An 18,278-nucleotide genomic window follows, 5' to 3' on the forward strand; every position below is an offset into this window, starting at 1 on the left:
CGATGTAAGGGGCTAATGAATCAAAGTTCAACAACCATAAATATTTTTAATCAATAATAATAAAATTCGAAATCAAAAATTCTTTTCTTTTCGAAGAGTTACGCTTTCTATTACAAATATTGAAAAAATCTAACTGAAATCATTTTCCTATGTGTTTCATCTTCACAGAGAGAGAAAGAGTAGGGAAAAAAAAAAACCCCGATTCTGAATCACTTTCTTCAATATTCAACTAATTCATATTGAAAAAGTCATTGATTGTTTATCATAAAAATTTAAACCACTATCACTATTTATGATAAAACTGCCATAACGCAAAGATTAAATAAATAATAGTAATTGATGGGGAAATGTAAAAGAAAATTATTGTGGTTTATCCTACTCGGGAGAAACCCATAAACTCGCTTTTTATTTATTTTCAAAGAAACAATTATTTATTATGCAACGGACAATGTTATCAGATCAATAAAAAATATTTGAATATTATACTTTGTTAAAATTTTTGTAGTTTCCAATTCATTGTGTCATATTGGTGAAAATCAAATTAATATAGACAGGAAATAAGGAAAGTGTTATGAGCTTTATATTAAGATCATTTGCCCGAATGTACTCTTAACTCCAAAAATATTTATATTTCTTATACATGAAAATCATTTTTGTTTGCATTTAAACATGAAAGTCGAATTTTATTTATGTTCAAATTACGAAACTTATTTTTATTTAATGTGAATTATTTTTACTGTGGAAGCTTCCAACATTCACTATTCTAAATTTCCGTTTTAACAAAAGTTCTGATTTTTTTTTTTTTTTTTATCCTTCTGTTATAGTGCTGAGGCAGAAGAATTTAAAGCATATTATTTTCCTAATATATTCATAACTAACACCTAGCATCAATTAGATAATCCTCCGATAATTAAATAATTGAAATTAGCACTTAATAAATGGCTCTGGTATTCTTGAATTTTGCTTACTTCCTATTAAGAGTACATATGAAGATACGTTAATCGTAAGAGTACATATGAAGATACGTTAATTGTAAGAGTACATATGAAGATACGTTAATTGTAAGAGTACATATGAAGATACGTTAATTGTAGAAGAAAGTCAACTTTTATGTGAATGAATATTATGAAAGAAAACATTTTAAAGTAACAAAGTTTTTAACATCCATTTATGCTTGTTTTATTCAGCGAGTAGATAATAGTGATTAGGAAAGAGACAGATCTTATTCTTGATTATTTTCCGCGATCACTTTATAAAAAGATCAAATACTCATTTCACTAATTTCTGTTTGCCAGAATTCAAGGGCAGAAATGTTATGACGATGTGTTGAAATAATAATAATAAAAAAAAGTCAAGATTAAATGCTCTTATTTTAAATATTAAAAATTTATTTTTTAAATGAATTATAACAAATAATTTTTTTGAATAAAATAGCAATTGAATTTGTTGATGTTGATTTAATTATGCGAAATATTCAAATTTAAAACAACATGTAAAGATTTGCAAATGATTTTCAGCGAAAATTACTTTTAACATTTGTCGTGCAATTCGAATAAGAAGGCACGATAGATTGGAATTATTTTCAATAATATTGCGAATGAATTAATGCAGTGAACGAATTCTGAAATCAATGAATAGCTTAACTCCCGCTGTCATCTTCTAGAGAAAAGCTGGGTAAAGTTTCAAAAGTCAGAAAGAAAAATTCGCAGTCAAAATGATATTTAATCTCTTTCTTCCACTTGTTTGTACCATATTTGAAACATTCAAGTCTGTGAATAAAATATGAAGTGACGCATTAAGCTATATTGAAATAAAAATATCTCACTTTAGTGACTTATTTTTCATAATCAGGAAAACTGTTTTGACGATCGGGAATGAGTTTCTTTTCTGTTTAGTCGTTTCGTACATTGCTTTAGATTAAAGCTGACAGGGGATGTCATTATAATCTAACTCCACGAAATTCCAATTTCCAATATTGAAATAAAACATTTTACTCTATTTTAATTGACTAAACATGCGAAATATTGTCGACAAAAAGTATTTTTCAATTCATCGTCTCTCTCTCTCTTTTTTCCCCTTAAAAAATTTGTTTACTTATTTTTTGCTGCAAGTCTCTCATGAAATTTCTTGAAACATTTTTATCTTTGATAAAATTTGATTATTGTTTCTTCTAATGAAGAGAAAAAAAATCCTTAAAAGTTTCTAGCAGAAGTATGAATACAAAATCTCAAATTTCTTTTTAAAAAATAAGGCGAAAAATTTTGACAATCCATTCACGTATTGCTAATTGATAGCTATGCCTTTCCAAAGTAAGTCATAATCATCAATTTGTATGTCTATAAAATAATATTTCAAATTTTAGTCTGTAACATGGTATTTCGAAATATATATATATTCTACGAACTAAATTTTTTAATTTTTTTTTATTTCTTTAATATACGAGTATTCTTTAAAGCTCTTCATTTAAAAAAAATCAACAGTGTTATCAAGTTTTGTTTTGCATTGAGTGATTTTACATGCATACCTGGATAAGATTCCTTTATCATATATGAAATCAAAACAAATTATCCTCAAACCTCAAAACAGATTGAAAATTATTTATTATAAAAAAAAATCTTAGGGATGTTGCGGAAATAGAAGTCAACAACAGAAAATGTATCTGATTATTATTTCTTAAGACATTTCGTCGACTATATTTAACTTTAAAATATAAATTTCTCATTGTGCAGTATTTCCATTCAATTAACCTGATATTCAAAAGTGTATTTTTTTTTTGTTCTTTTTTTTTTTTTTTTTTTTTTTTAAATTTGGTTCGAAGAATCAAAACACTAGAGGAAAAACTTACATAAGGTGTTCTATTATCATTATTTCCAATCTCAGTATCATATTTCATCACTGTAACATTATTAGTTATGAATTAAATAATCGCTTAAAGTATGCTTTCCGCAAGTTTTGATGTGAATAGAGCCTCGAGGTGAGAAAACGATTAACTTATTAATATATAATTGATTAATGCATGTTTAAGTATCCTATCCATTTTCCAAATTGGAAATCAAAACAAAATTTGCTTCAGAATTATTAATTCGTATTTAAAATCTCAGAATTATTTTTCCCAATTTTAATAAACCTTTTTCTTTTACATGATTTCTTGGCCATTAAGAAGGAATTACAACTTGAGCACTTCAGACCGCAGCGCAAAGTCTTTATTATTTTTTTAAAGTCTTTATGAACCCTTGGCTTACCTCCAAACTTTCATTTTTTTTTAAAGGGAAAAAAAAATGTTCCCTTCCTGTATCGTATTGCATCAAGCTGCGTTTCGAATTGATTTATTATTATTTAGTCCTTTTCTATCCATGGATCCACGCTTGGCTTAGCTTTGTTTCCCCGTTCGGCACGTGCGCTTGTACCGGCTCCGTTCTTTTCGACGAGCGGCCCGTTTCGCCACGGGTAACATTCAAATTAAATCAATGGCCAACTAGAGAGCTCTTTCCTTTTCGATTTATTGAATAGTACCTCGGTCTTGATATTTCTCTAAGTTGCGTTGCATATGTTAATAGTGCCTTCCTGACTTTGGCAGAATTTGTGGGCATGTGGAATTCTGCGTTGACAAAAGTATGACTCAATTCAAATTCTACTTACCTTTTCTAATTATTTTTTGTCTGGAAAATGACTAGATGTCTTTAAAAAGACAGTTAGAAAAAGAAAAAAGGGGAGGGGGATTGATAAATGAATGAAAAAATTAAAGAAAATGAGTTTGCAATGCTTACTGAAAAATAATACCTAGAAATAATAATATCACTGATTTAATGTTTTAATTTAATTATTCTAATTAATGAGTTTAAGTCTGAATGAGGCATGATTTCAGTTTTAAAACAAATTTAAATATGGTAAAATTTAGAAAATTCTATATACTGCTGCATAATTATTTAAATATCTCAAAAACTTTGTTATAATTCTGGCTGTAGTACGTTCAAGCATGAGGTAGCAGAAATCCATTAAATAATGCAGGTGTAGCATTTAATCTTTGATTTTAGTTGCGTGAAAAATTAAAATTATGTTTAAATTTGTATAATAGAAAAATAAATATTAAAAACTATCCCAGGAAACAAATGTTCAGAAATTAAAATGCTGCTTTCTTAGTGTTTTTAGGGTTGTTTGTCTTTATTCAAACATAAATTTTAAAAATATCTGTTTTTGTAATACCCGAGACGAAATTTTAACCCTTTTTTTGAAAAACACACTTTTTCTAATGCATATTTTTACAGTTTTCATTTTCACCCTGATCTTTAATTCACGATTGTATTTTAAACCACAAATTAAAAAAGTGTAATTTCGTAATTAGTTTCATCGTTTAAAAGCACAATTAATTTCATAGGATACTAGCTACATTGAAAGCGAGGAAGTAACTAGGATATCTCGCAAAGAGTTAAGAATAACCATAGTTTTTTCCGATAAAGTTTATTTTCATTTGCAGTCATCATTTCATTTGTATTTAGCAGTCTTTGATTAAACCATGATGAAAATAAGTAATGAGTACCTTTTGCTAATCTATTCAATATTAAATAATCTCCAGACAACGAAGGAAACGTTCTTGTATTTTTTCTGTTTGTTTATGCTATACATATAGTCTGAAAATTTCTTCATTTTCATTGCATTTATAAAAGAAAACTGAATTAACTACTTCTTGATTCAGTAAAATCAGAATGAATCAAGAAATATCTTGTCATTTGAATTATTTAACTTAAAACTTCACTTATAATAAAGCGATTTTCTATAAGATTTTATAATTAACATATAATGCTCTTAAAAAATCGCGTAATAGTAAAATGCACAATTTGTCCATACAGGAACCTACCGTTAACACAGCACAATATTGTTCGAACACTTCTTATTCACACAACGCTTGATTTCTTTATATGAGACTCTACGGTATTTAACGCTTTTTACGGTGATCATATATCTTTCTTGTAGCAAACCTCATAAATGTTAGCTATAAATAATGTATTAGACTTCAGTGAATCTTAGTGAGCAATACAAAGATAAATTTGTTATAAAATACACCATCCCTTGCGGAAGGAGTCAGATTTACTTAGCTTAGTTTGCACTGAACATGACTCGCTGAAAACCAAAACAAGCGAACAGTATAAATGGAATGTTAGATGAGTGGATGTTTATTCATTTTTTCTCTTTCAAAGAGACACAAGATATAAGCTTGTATGCTCTCATATAGATTTATATTTACGCAGTCGATTTATTCGTGACAAATATTGAAACTATATGAGGAATCAAAATTCAATGCATTTCCGAAGTTCTTTTTTCTTTTCTTATTTGCAATATTTGTACACCCAAACTAGTGAAGAAAAAGGACTAAATAAAACATACTGCGGAATGAGTGCGATTCAGAAGATATTAAAATTCCACATTTATTTATGACAATATATATTATTAAAATTTAAAATGAAACATCAATTGAAATTATTCAAATTTTTTTTCTAATTTTCAACAATTAAAATTATTGAGCAGATGAACTGTCAATAGTCGGCGATTAGGGAAGCAGAATTGATGAGATGTGAATTGGAAGAACGGTTTTCATGAGCGCTTATTTACAATTAGGATAATTAATAAAATAGTTGGGATAAATAGGAAATCCTTGAATTATTATATTAATTACTCTCCAGTTTCTCCAATTATTACTGAAAAAATTGAGAGCCGATCACAGTTTTCGCAATTCACAATTATCCTCTCCCTGTCAATCCTATATATATTTACGGTGTTAAATTTGCACAATTTCTCAATATTTAGTAAACCTTTCGCATACTTTGTCTTTACACTGAGGATAGCGATCCACTGTAAGACGTCGAAAATTTTAATTGCTCGTACTTAAATTCTTCGATGCGTACAGACAAAATTTAGTTATATTTGTATACTATTCAGTTTCATTACAATTTGTCGAAAACCATATGAAACAGAATGCTTTTAATTATTTATATAACTAAAGCTTTCATTTTTGTAATAACATTTCATACTGAATTCAGTAAACACGTAACTTTTAAGGAAATTGAGGAAAAGGGAATTATAGAATGCAAAGGTTTCCCAAAATAATAATAAAAAAAATGTATGAAGACATTTTTTTTTAAATGTTAACCAACTTTGAATTTAAGATAGTAGATTCGTTAACTTTTGCTATAGAACTCGAAAGATGATAATTCCGCTCTTTAATTAGTTTGGCAAATATTTTTAATGGTTTCTCAAGTAATCTAAGAATAAAAGGCATAAAATGTTTCTAAATGCAGATTAGTAATATAATATAATGTGACTAATAAAATGATATAATTAATATGAAAGATATTCAAAATAAAATAAATAATTGTAAGTAAAGTGAGTTGATATAATTTACTTATGATTTATGTATACCCAAGTTCGAAGAAAATAACTTTTTTCTATACTATCTTATAATGAAAGTATTGAATAATTATGTGAACTGCTATAAATAAACTATTTTCTGAGCAGAAATGATAACTAGATTAAAATACAATAAAATATTAACTTAAAAAAATCATGAAATACGACATACATACAAATTGATTTAATTGATGTTTAATCATTTACTCTATACCGCTTCTAGCTTCGGCATAATTCGTCAAAAATTATTCTCTTTTAAAGGGCAAAAATTGTGAATCTATAACTGAAATGAAGATAATGGTAGTATAAATGTAAATAAGCTGTGTCTGGAAATCTCCAACCTTTTTTTTATATGGTTCTTATCTTTTGTGAATATGAGCATTGAGTTACCGAGCATTGTCTATACAATGTATGAGTAGAAAAATCTTCAGAGGGTAATTAAATTGCACAACTCACTTAATTACTCTGTCTCGGTTTTGTTGTTTTGTGTTTTTTCGGTTGCATTCTGTAACGTTCCCATATTAGAGTTTCATAATGGGTACTATAATTTGCCTAGAGTATTATTCAGATTTCTTAAAAACTGTTATTGTTCTCTGCCGTTTCATCAGAATAAGTATCTTGAATTGTTATAGAAATGCAAAAAATGCTCATTTTAGAACAGTTTCGGAAGTGAAAAAGTTTGTGTTTCGAAATCCCCCAAAAGATTGTTGGAAATATGCTTATTAATTTTACCAGATAACGAACATGTTATCAGAGCACCTTTTTTTTCAGAACATATGTGAAAATGTTTATCAGATAGCCACTGAATTCAGAAAAACAGAGTTCGAAAAATGCATTGATTAGCTTTATATGTTAATTTTATAACTAAAAAGTAATTCTAGAAATATCCACATTTGAGATTATTTTAAAATTCGAATTATCATTTCCTTCCTCGAACGTGAATTACTTCTTCCAATGACAATTTGACGTCTTCCGTTTTTTGAAATTTGTTCCCAAAATATATTTTAATAGATATTTATTTAATATACATTAAATGAAACCTATAAATTTCTTATGTGATCAGTTAGTTTCACATTAAAAAAAACTGTGTATAAAAATGAGAATCTATTAACAATGATTCCAAAATAGCCCTTGCATTTTGTTAAAACGTGAAGCTAATCTAACTCTTAATAGCGAATATTCGATTTTGTTACCAATACAATTCAATTATATATTTCCAGTGAGAAAAATTGCTTATATTTTAAATAGTACAAAATTTATTAACTTTTTAAAATCAATATTTCTTTTTTATACATTTTTAGTAAAACATTTTATTAGAAAAATCTTTCGTCTTCTGTTATGCATATTTGTACTGGGGTGCATATCATTATATGTATACGATATCTTAAACGTTTGAAGTTAGAGAAACCGCTTTTTCTTTTTCTTTTTTTTTTTAATTTACAAGACACATCGGAAAATAAGTAATTAAGACAATTATTCAAAATTAATATTGGAGGTTAGTTAAAAAATTAAAATTGTAATTATTTTCAATATTTTAACATAAAGTATTGAATTTTCCTGTATAAAAAGCCATTTACGCAGTTGTAGCGATTCATCTACCAAGTTTCAAATTTTGCGGAACATAATGAAAATGTTTCCTATCAAAATATAACGAGTTCCTTCAATTTAGGTGTCCAAGCTTTCTATACATCATCTGATTCCCAGATTTTGGAATGCCTATTAAGCTTAGCAGTGCTGAAAATAGATTATAATATTTAAAATCGGTCGAATTTGCATGCTGTGCCTAAATTCAGAAAATGTAAAGGCTGTTGTTTAGGGATATCCGTTTGTTATGCAAAACCACCGGAAATTTATTTTTTAACCGAAATACAACCACGTTACAGTTGATGAATTGTATTGTAAGAGTTGTCCTACATTTGGGATCATCATTAAGCAGGGGAACGTCAAAGCATCATCCTGTTTTAATGTATGTTGTCCATATAATACTTTTTGACTCACTATTTCTATTTATTTCAAAAACTTTAATGATTTTCCACACAGGCTGCAAATATGATCTGTTATATTGATAAAGCCTGCAATATTCTGCTTAAAGATTTTTTCGTTTTAAACCAAAAGAAAAAAACAAAATATGAGAGAAGAATTTGCTGCAGCTTCTCATCCATCCATTACTGGAAAGGAAGATTAAGTTAGAATTCTGAGAGTAAAATACTTTGCTTCTATAATTAAAAGGATATTTCGGTGATTTCCTTGGGATTTTGGGTGAACATATGGTTTTAAATTACCGCAAAAGTTTACTGTCCACTGACTTAATACCAAATTAAAGAAATTTTTGAATGAAATACATTTTATAGCCGGATTCATTCATAAAGCAAAAAAGTAAAAAACGCGGGCTAATTTCAAAGAGGCACTCCTTTGGCTTTCTTATATATTGTTACTATGGTAAAAGCCCGAAATGGTTTCATGAAGGTTGCGCTTAAACTGTTGACGAATTCTCAGTTTCGGGACAGGGGTATTCCAGATTCGAACCCTGAACCCATCAAAAATTTCTTGTACATTAAATCAAATCTGATGTTGAAGATCAAATGTTCTGCCCTTGTTGCTGCGGCGTTGAAATTTGGAGAATGCGGAGCTAGTTAGTTGTTTTTATCGTCTATTTCATTTTATGGGACGTTTAATATGCGTCCATAAAATTAAAGACAGAAATTAAACTAATTCACAAATTAATTAATACATTAATATTAATGAATATTATTAAATAATTATAATAATAAATCATAATAGTTAAAATAATATAAATGCAAAAGTAAATATCTTTATAACATTATTAATAAAATAGGTTAAAAAAACAGTATTATAAGCTACAAAACGCATTTTTACGTAAGTCACAAAAAATAGCATATTTTATACCTTTATATATATTTCATTATAACCAATATAAAGTTATTTATTATAACCAATATAATATTATAATATATATATATATATAGAGAGAGAGAGAGAGAGAGAAATACCACTGGAAACCCAAATCCTCCTGCTTTTCAAAACTTTGACAGTTATGCCGATAAAACAAATGTAAGGAAAGTTAAGTAGTGTCGACACTACGATGGGAAACTGTGATACCGTTAGAATGACAGCCATTGATTTCTATAAAGATTATCTGCCCGTAGACCTAGTATAGTATTGATACCATCTAGTGGTTTTAGATGAGTTGTAAAGATTCGCTCACTTCGACTCTATGCAGATAACTCATGAAGTATGACTGTGTATAGTATGGAAGTAGGAAAGACATCGGATTCGTAAGGAAATAAAACAATTCTTCTTTTAGTTGAATGATCTAATTCATTTTGATGATTTCAAGTGATCTGATTCATTTTTGAATAGGACTTATTCATATGTTTTATATGTTACTTGTTGATTTTATATGTTACTTGTTGAAATAAAGTTTTCAGGATTTGTACATAAACAAATCATTGAATATTATTAAATAGAGGGAAAAAATTCCATTATCATTTTTGGAAGCTGTTAATGAATAGAAAAATAATAAATGCTTTCTTTCTTTCATTCATTCATTTTACTTGAAAAACTAATTTTTTTCATTTTTCAGCTTCACAATCAGATAACTTTTTTTTGTACTACATTAAAAAAAAAAGCAAATCCTTAAACTTGACGACAGTTTTATCTAAATAAATGTTGTCGACGATGCGAACTTCAAGTTGTTTTAATGTTCGTTTAATTTTCGGTTACTTTTTTTATTTATCCAACAGTATAAAATTGATAGTTTTTCCTGGTAAAGATTTTAAGAAATTTTTTTAAAAGAACTTGCATTTATAACTGCTAACAGTAATACTAAACATGGTTCCTATCCAATAACTGTTCAATACTTCAGATCGTTTTTTCTTTTTTCGCTTTTTCCGCAAAAAGTAGTGAGATATTTTAAATATCAGTTTATTTGCATTGTTTGCGAATCTTCATGCTTTATCAAAGGGAATTTTTATTTGTATGCAACATTATTGTATCATCATCCTTTGTACGTTCCTTATACGATTTGTGTACGTTTCCTTAGGCAAGCATTTATCAGAAATGGTCAAGTGATTTGATCCATTACTTTTATAAAAGTAATGCATAATTCTTGTGCTAATTACAATGCTTTGAATGAAATCAATAATTATACCAAGAAATATTTGCTTTTCTGTGAAAACCAAATTAAGCTTCTTTTTCTCCCAAGAGTAAAAATTACACCGCTTCATAAAATTGACTACATTATCCAATTATCCAAAGCGGCAATTAGATGCTTATTTTTTAATATTAAAGCTGATAAATAATGAGCGGTGATTATGTGTAGATAATTACGAAATCCTAGGGCATTTATTAACCAAAGAAGCTCTGTGTCAAGGTTTGAAAATCCATAATCATTTCCATCTTCAGTTTTGGCACTCTTTGATTTCGCGGGAAAAACGTTATCTTTCTTTCTCTTTTTGCGGTTTAGTCATTTATCATTTAACTCTATTATTGTTAGTTCAAACGTAAATAGAATTAAATGCAGTTATTTGCCTTTTCATTAAAATTTGTCGAAAATCCAAGTATATAACTTACAATCAGCAGAATATCTTTTCTATTTGGTTTTAGAACAATAATAAATACATTGACGAAAAATTAAAGTGTAAGTAGATCACATCATTTTGACGGATATATTTTTTTAAATATGGGAAATAATATCAATTCTTGACATTTTGAAAATTGTTGTTCAGACTACGTGCTTATTTTCAAAGATTACCGATAAAATTGTTACAAAATAAAAATTAAATTAGCATTTATTATCACTTGATTTGCGCAAATAAAAAAAAATTAAGCTATCAAAATTGTATTATAAAGATAAAAAAATATTTTTTCTCTTTCGTTTTGAAGATGCGATTAAACGCTATATTTAAAATCCTAATAATATTCATGAATTATGTAATATTTATTTTAAATTGTTCGAAATTATTAACCAGCAGTTATGAATGCCTTTAAATTGTTAAAGTTGTCGATCTAAGTTTTATAAAAGGATAGCTACAATACGATATGACGAAAATAAAAATATCTTTAGGATTTTCCCACTTGCATTTGTTTCTTCACTGTTTGAGCATTCCATTAAGACTTCTGATTTTTAAAATGCAAAATAAATTGTTTTTATTTCTAAATAAATCAAAATTCAAGCAATTATGCCATCTTTTTCTGAAAGTTTGTATGTATTAAAAAAGTAAGTTTAAGCAAACTCTGATTAACCATTACCTGGATTGAATAATTATTTTGTCAAGTAGAAAGAATTTTAAAAAAAGGGGGAGGGCATGAATTAAACCAGATTAGTAAGAGTATATTTAGTTCCAAGAGCTGACTTGAGACGTAACTAAGACAGGTGAATATTATGATAAGTTCCAGCTACTTATTTGTTACAATATTAACTTTTATTTTCCGTTTCAAACCAAGAATGTATTTGATTGTATTCCTTTCACCCTATTACATTTACAATATACATAATCTTTCCATAAAAGATAAAGACGAAGCATTTACTATGAAAATATAGTTATTGAATAATATTTAGAACAAGTATAAATGACTTCACATTTGATTCAATTAAACATTTACTTGACAAATTCTTAATCTATGTATAAATCTTAATATTTTTATCTGATTAACTCATTATTACGATATTTTTAAAATTGAATTTGAGCATATCTGTTGAAATAAATGCAACGTAAATAATTTGAAAATTTAATTTTGGACTTAATTTTAACACTATTTAATTATTTAAAATCATTAATGGTTTAATTAAGATTTTCTTACTAAAATCCTTCAAGTAAAAAAATTTAATCAATGAATATATTTTTTAAATTGTTCAAATTATTTGGAAAAGAAAAGAGGGGCTAACTAGCAATAATTCATATGTGAATAACAGCTCTGTATAGGGGTAAAAATGAAGCTACGACGAAATCGTATTTGAAATAAAAATGCTTTTTTATTAAGTTTGGATACTAATACGTTAAGGAATATAGGGCATTAGCATTACATATATGTATAAAAAAGTAAACGAACCCTGAAGTTCCAACATCAAATGTTCATCATAACAGAAAAGATTTTAAACTTCGAAAACCCGTAACAATGGAGGGAAAAGTAATTTCAGTTACAAAAAAATGCTACACCTTTTCTTCTATCCGTTACTTATAATCCCCTCGTCTGTGCTTTATCCACCAGACAGGAAAGGAAAGCTTCTACTCGCACACCTAAACGGCTTTCCAGATATCTTATATGCAAATAGACCCGCCAGAGTTCTTAGAAGTTAGATGCAGACTCGCCAACACCTGTTCGATAAGAATCGGTTTCCAGCTTCTGTTTCAACACCGCCTCTTGAAGCTGGGAAAATATAATTACGAGTCTATTAAGAAAGCGCCATTTTTGGCTTTATTAAAACCGCTACTCTTGAAACATTGTTCGGACACACGACTGGCCCTATCTCGATACTGGTGTTTGTCTTTTAACGGAGCTTTTAGTTTTTGTATCAGTTAACTTTTTTCGCACGAGAAAAAATTTCGTGGCCACAGTTCTTCACAAAATGTATACTTCAGTGATATACATCTAATAAAGCGTCACATGTAAATTTTGGAACCCACTGTGGAATTTGCCAAAGGAAAATGAACATAACGTCATATCACAACGTAAAAATCGAGTAGTGAGATGACTTACAGTGACATTTGTCATGTGACTGTGACATCACATGATTGGACTCTCCTAGAACGATTATCAATCATTGATAATTTGAGAATTTATATAGATTTTAAAGACATTTTATTTCTTATACTAGCTAATTTTTATTGTAGGAAGAAAAATTTTAATATCACGATTAATTACCAAACGCATTCTTACACGACAATTGTATCAATCGCAAGTTAATTTTAGAATCCTCTCTGGATTTTGCTGGGTCACAGCATAGAGTAAAAGTACCTCTTTGAGATTTTATTTATAAAAGTATAGGTTGTATTTCTCATACCAGTAACCACAGTTAATATATCGTAATCATAATCACACCAGTACTTACATTTGTATGCCAATTAACGTTTTTCGTAAGAAGAAAAATTTCACGACCTTAAACATCACAAAAGGCGCGCTCATGAGATAAATATCAAATGCATTGTCACTAACTAATTTTGGAATGAATTAAAATAGCATTAAAATCGTTTAATGTTATGCCATATATTTAAGTTTGTCACATAACTATGACATCACGCAAATTAGATTCCATTAGAAAAATTAAGATAAAGGAGGTAGTGATAATTTGAAAATTTGAACGTTGATCTATCTTTTAATTAAATCTTAGAATCAAAAATCCATTGAAAAGTAAATAAAGAAAAACTTTCATGCTTTATATAATGCGTTTAAGTATTGAGTGATTTAATATCTAGAACATTGCAAAGTAAACTTAACAATGCAAAATTGAAATGACCATATCGAACTGAGACAAGTTATTTTTATTTAAAGAAGTAACCTTTTAATTCTCTTTTACTTAAGCCCTCCATTCCCCCCAAAAAGAATTCTCTTTACTTGATTTAATTCTCTCAATCGATAGATAAATTATCCTTTATTTAAACCATAAAAAGGAATTCTCTCAAATTTTAACATTCTCTTAATTGATTGATTAAATTCTTACTTCAGGCATGAAATAAAGTTTAATCTATCTGTTAGTATTAATACATAAGTTTGATGGTTTTAATATTGTTTATACATCAGAACTAATTTATTTTCAATTACAACTTATGTGCAATTACATTTATAATATTATACTATATTTCAACCAATTCAAAAACTGTGTAGAATAATTCAAAAACAATTTCTACTTTGCCCGAAACAAGAGATTTAAAATATCGCGTTTATAATCAACATATCATATTATATATCTAATTATATCAATTTTCTGTATCACAAAAACTAAAATTCAAATTTGGTCTTGTTTTAGATTCGACATCTCAAAGAAGAAAATGTCTTGTTTTGAAAAATATCTTACCTCTAAACTTCTAATACAGCTAGTTATAAAATTTACACAATTTATTTCATAATATTTTTTGAAACCGGAAACATTATATGCCGGTAGTAGTTCATGTAGTGTTTAATCACCGGCCTTATGAATAAGATAGCCGTTAGTTATAGTTAAGGTTCTACTTAGATAATTCTGAAGTTCATGGTAGCTATCCTTTTAAAATTAATCAAAAATAAACTTCGTAAGTCGACTTTTGATTTAAATGTTTTAAATTTGAATCAAAAATCAACTTCTTAAGTCGACTTTTGATTTAAATATTTTAAATTTAAATGGTTTGATTTATTCTATCTCAAGTCACATAACTAATATTGGGCATACGTAGCTGCTATTCGATTTAATAAGATTATTTTATCTTCAGTGCTGATACATGAAGAGGATCGACCAATATGGGGAAAACATCCCATTATGGCTCAGTATGCATTAAATCTATTTACGGTCGCTTGGATGTGTTTGTCTTTAACGATACTTCGTGATAAAAGAATTATTTCCTAGGAAATTATTACGGCCTTTACTGCGCATACACACACAATGAGAGTAAAGATACGTCTTTTTTTAGCATTATTTTTTGTTTCTGTTGTGAATAACAGAAATATTTCTAGTAAACTGTTAGAATGGTATGTTTTACTTTATCACTTTGATTCTTCTGTACAGTAAATATTTTAAGACATTCAGTAAAATCAGCTTACTTCGTGTTGCATAATTTTCAGGCATTTTGAAGAACTCCTGCTTAAATGAATCGTGATAGTGAAATTATATTTTTAGGAAATTCATCAAGTCCGTTTCTGTGCACATGTTGCGATAAAATAGTCCTAGAATGGAACTTTTTATGAAGGCTGCGCAGAATTAAAATGACATTTTCAATAATTCTTGCGTTTATCTAACATACCAAACAACAGAAACTTTGGTTTGTATTGAAATTTCATTCATATTTCACAATGTTTTTTCATATTTAGAATAAGTGCAGATGCTAAATGTTTTTTGTGATCAAATCCTAACTCGGTCATCTTGATGATGGAGTTCTAGTTTCAGAATCAGTTATATAATATGTTTTCTTTTCAAGCTTCACGATAGTTGTTTGAAGTTTTAATTGTAATTCATAAATGGTCAGATGAAACTACAAATGAGTCGGCAAGCCAAATTCTAAACTTCTACGCTGTGCTAATGTGAGGAAGCTTATGCCACTTGAACAGATTTAATTAGCAGCAGGGTTACATACAAAGACTTTCTTTGGAATCAAGTGTCTAATGCGCGACCGTATCCCCCGCCCCCCGTTCTGAGTCAAGTATCTGTCCCAAGATCACAATGACTCATTTATAACTTGAATATTTTGATAAATCTTGATTCCATGGATGATCTATTGCATGCGTAGTTCTGATACATGCTAAATCTGTAGATTATATACATCCCAACGCGTTGGTGTAGAGTGAAAGTTTTGAGATGAGCGTGCAGATTCGGGAGTTTCTCTCTTCATATAATCATAGAATTAATTTACGTGGCCCTTCCTGAATAAGGCGTAGAGCTTTTAAACGGAAAGGTAATATAATTAAATGATTAATTCATTAGTTTAAATAATAACGGATAACTGCTCCTCCAAACATTTAAAAAACTCCTTACTTAATTTCCAAAGCACGAAATTTTATAATGAAATTATGATATTTCTGAAGTGGTATAGACGCACAAAGATCTTCCACTTTGTTTCCAGAAGGTTGCTGTTTTGAATCCGTTGAAGATTCGTTTTGTACCGAAGCCTTGTGTACGTTAATTTTTATAGCAGATCAGAAACTACAATCTGAAATGAATGTTCACTGGCTCAGCTACTGTTTATGGTTTATCTTATTTTGGTTCAGCATGACGTAGTTTATCCTTAGCAATACAAGTACAGCTTCAAAACGGAGTGTTTATCCAAATTTGCCAAGTCTAACAATTTGATAATGTTTTGTTCTAATGTCAGTAGAAAAATATGGTTATTATATTTTAAGTATTGAGGGCTGAATTGTTTTTAGACCTTGTGGTTTATTCATCAACTGTGTATCTTAATAATTTAAGGCTTGGAGCCTGTTATTAGAGGGTAGATTTCATACCACGCAGTCGAGTTCTGAATTTTATCACGTCTGCTGTGGGAAATCGTATTTTTCAATGAGCAGCTGATGACGCTTTTCACACTTGAACGTATTTACAGGCGACATTTGTGACTTATTGGGTTTCGTCACACACCCGAGACGGGAAACATTTATAGCTCTCGCCTTTACGACCTTCGTGACAGCGGCCTATTTGCAATGTCGCGAAATCGGAATAGCAAAGAAATTATGATTTCAGTTATTGGTCTTTTAGAGTTACAAGGCAAGCAGAAAGGATCCCTTATAATCATATGATTCCCTTGATCACACATTCATCAGCTGATATGTTTGGCAATTGATAAAAGAATATTCAGCTGGTTTCCTTTGTTTGCTCATTTGGGTGAAGATGGTATCACGCAATTTTATTGATATCAAAATAACGGGATGGATATTCATTAAATGAAATTGGTAGTAAGTAGGAAAAATCTTGCTTTTTGTAAGACGAAAGAACTAAAAGATATTGTTTTCTGATTAAATATATGTTAATTTGGATGACTTTTTGTTGATTTAACTTAATTGAACAGTTTAAAACACGTTGAAATTCGATGAGGCAAGTCGAAATTCCTTTTCTATTAAATTGTAATAAATTTGTATAAAAATCCATTGTTTAAAACCTAACTACGTTATATTTATGCTTTTTTAATGTGATTTTCAATTCATAATTGTTCTGGAAATGAAATGCAACTACACAGCATATGTATTTTTGAAAGAAATGAAAAATATTATTACATTTCCTTGTTTATCTTTTAATGAATGTTGCTTTTGAGACAATTGTTTTAATTTTCAAATATTCCTACATTATTAAATTATTTGACATAAATAATTGTTTGAAATAAATTATTCAAAAAGGAAATACATACAAAACTCTGTTGAAAGTATTTGTATCTAACAATGTATCTTTCATTGTTATGAAAATTGAAGTTATAGTAAGAGCAATTGTTTTAATTTTGAATTCGTTTTTGATTTAGTATTCTGTTTGAAAAAGAAATAAAAATAAAAAATGCATTCACTTTTTAATTTTTATTTAAAAGGCAGAGCTACCATCTTTTTTATTTTAATTAGTACCGGTATGACTGTAATTTTAGATTTTTTTAAAAACCTTTTTAATTGTTTCGATTTTAATGGGAATGTGCTTCGTAGATTAAAAAGTCAGCAAAACTGATGAAATATTTAATTAATTTGGAAAGGAGACAGTTTAGAAACTATATGGATACTTATTTCTCACATTTATGGAATTAAGTGAAAGAAAAGGAGTTAGAACGTTTTTCATCAATGAAATGACATTTTCTCACAGTTTCCATTTCAAAATTAATTTTTTTTTTATTTTCTTTATTTCTCCGAGTTTCTGCTTTCACTGAAACTTCTTTCATTCTTTGATTCATTTACATTTCTTTCTGTTGTAAATAAAATGAAAAGATTAATTATTTTCTGATTAGATTAATCTGAAAAGATTAATTATTGACTTCATATTTTTATTGTAATAATTTTGAAATTTAAAGCAAAATTAAGAAACCACTTTTAGGAATATCTTTAATTTTAAATTCCATTCAATAGAAAGAATGAACTGAATTTTAAAAAGAGCAAAATTAATCTATGTATGTGATAAAAGCTTGTATAAATCTAAGTAATTAATTCAATACAGAATTGTTTCCGATTTGGAAAGAGCTGTGATTTCGGATTTCGTCTCTTGC

The 18,278-nt window shown here is 28.2% G+C and overlaps 1 protein-coding gene across 5 annotated transcripts in view; it reads left to right on the forward strand.

The window, feature by feature from the left end:
• LOC129960839 (homeobox protein aristaless-like) overlaps positions 1 to 18,278 on the forward strand; it is a 221,835-nt gene that overhangs the window by 137,789 nt on the left and 65,768 nt on the right. The gene's annotated exons all lie outside the window — the stretch shown is intronic.

Source organism: Argiope bruennichi, chromosome X2 (assembly GCF_947563725.1).
Source record: "Argiope bruennichi chromosome X2, qqArgBrue1.1, whole genome shotgun sequence".
Lineage (NCBI taxonomy): Eukaryota > Metazoa > Arthropoda > Arachnida > Araneae > Araneidae > Argiope > Argiope bruennichi.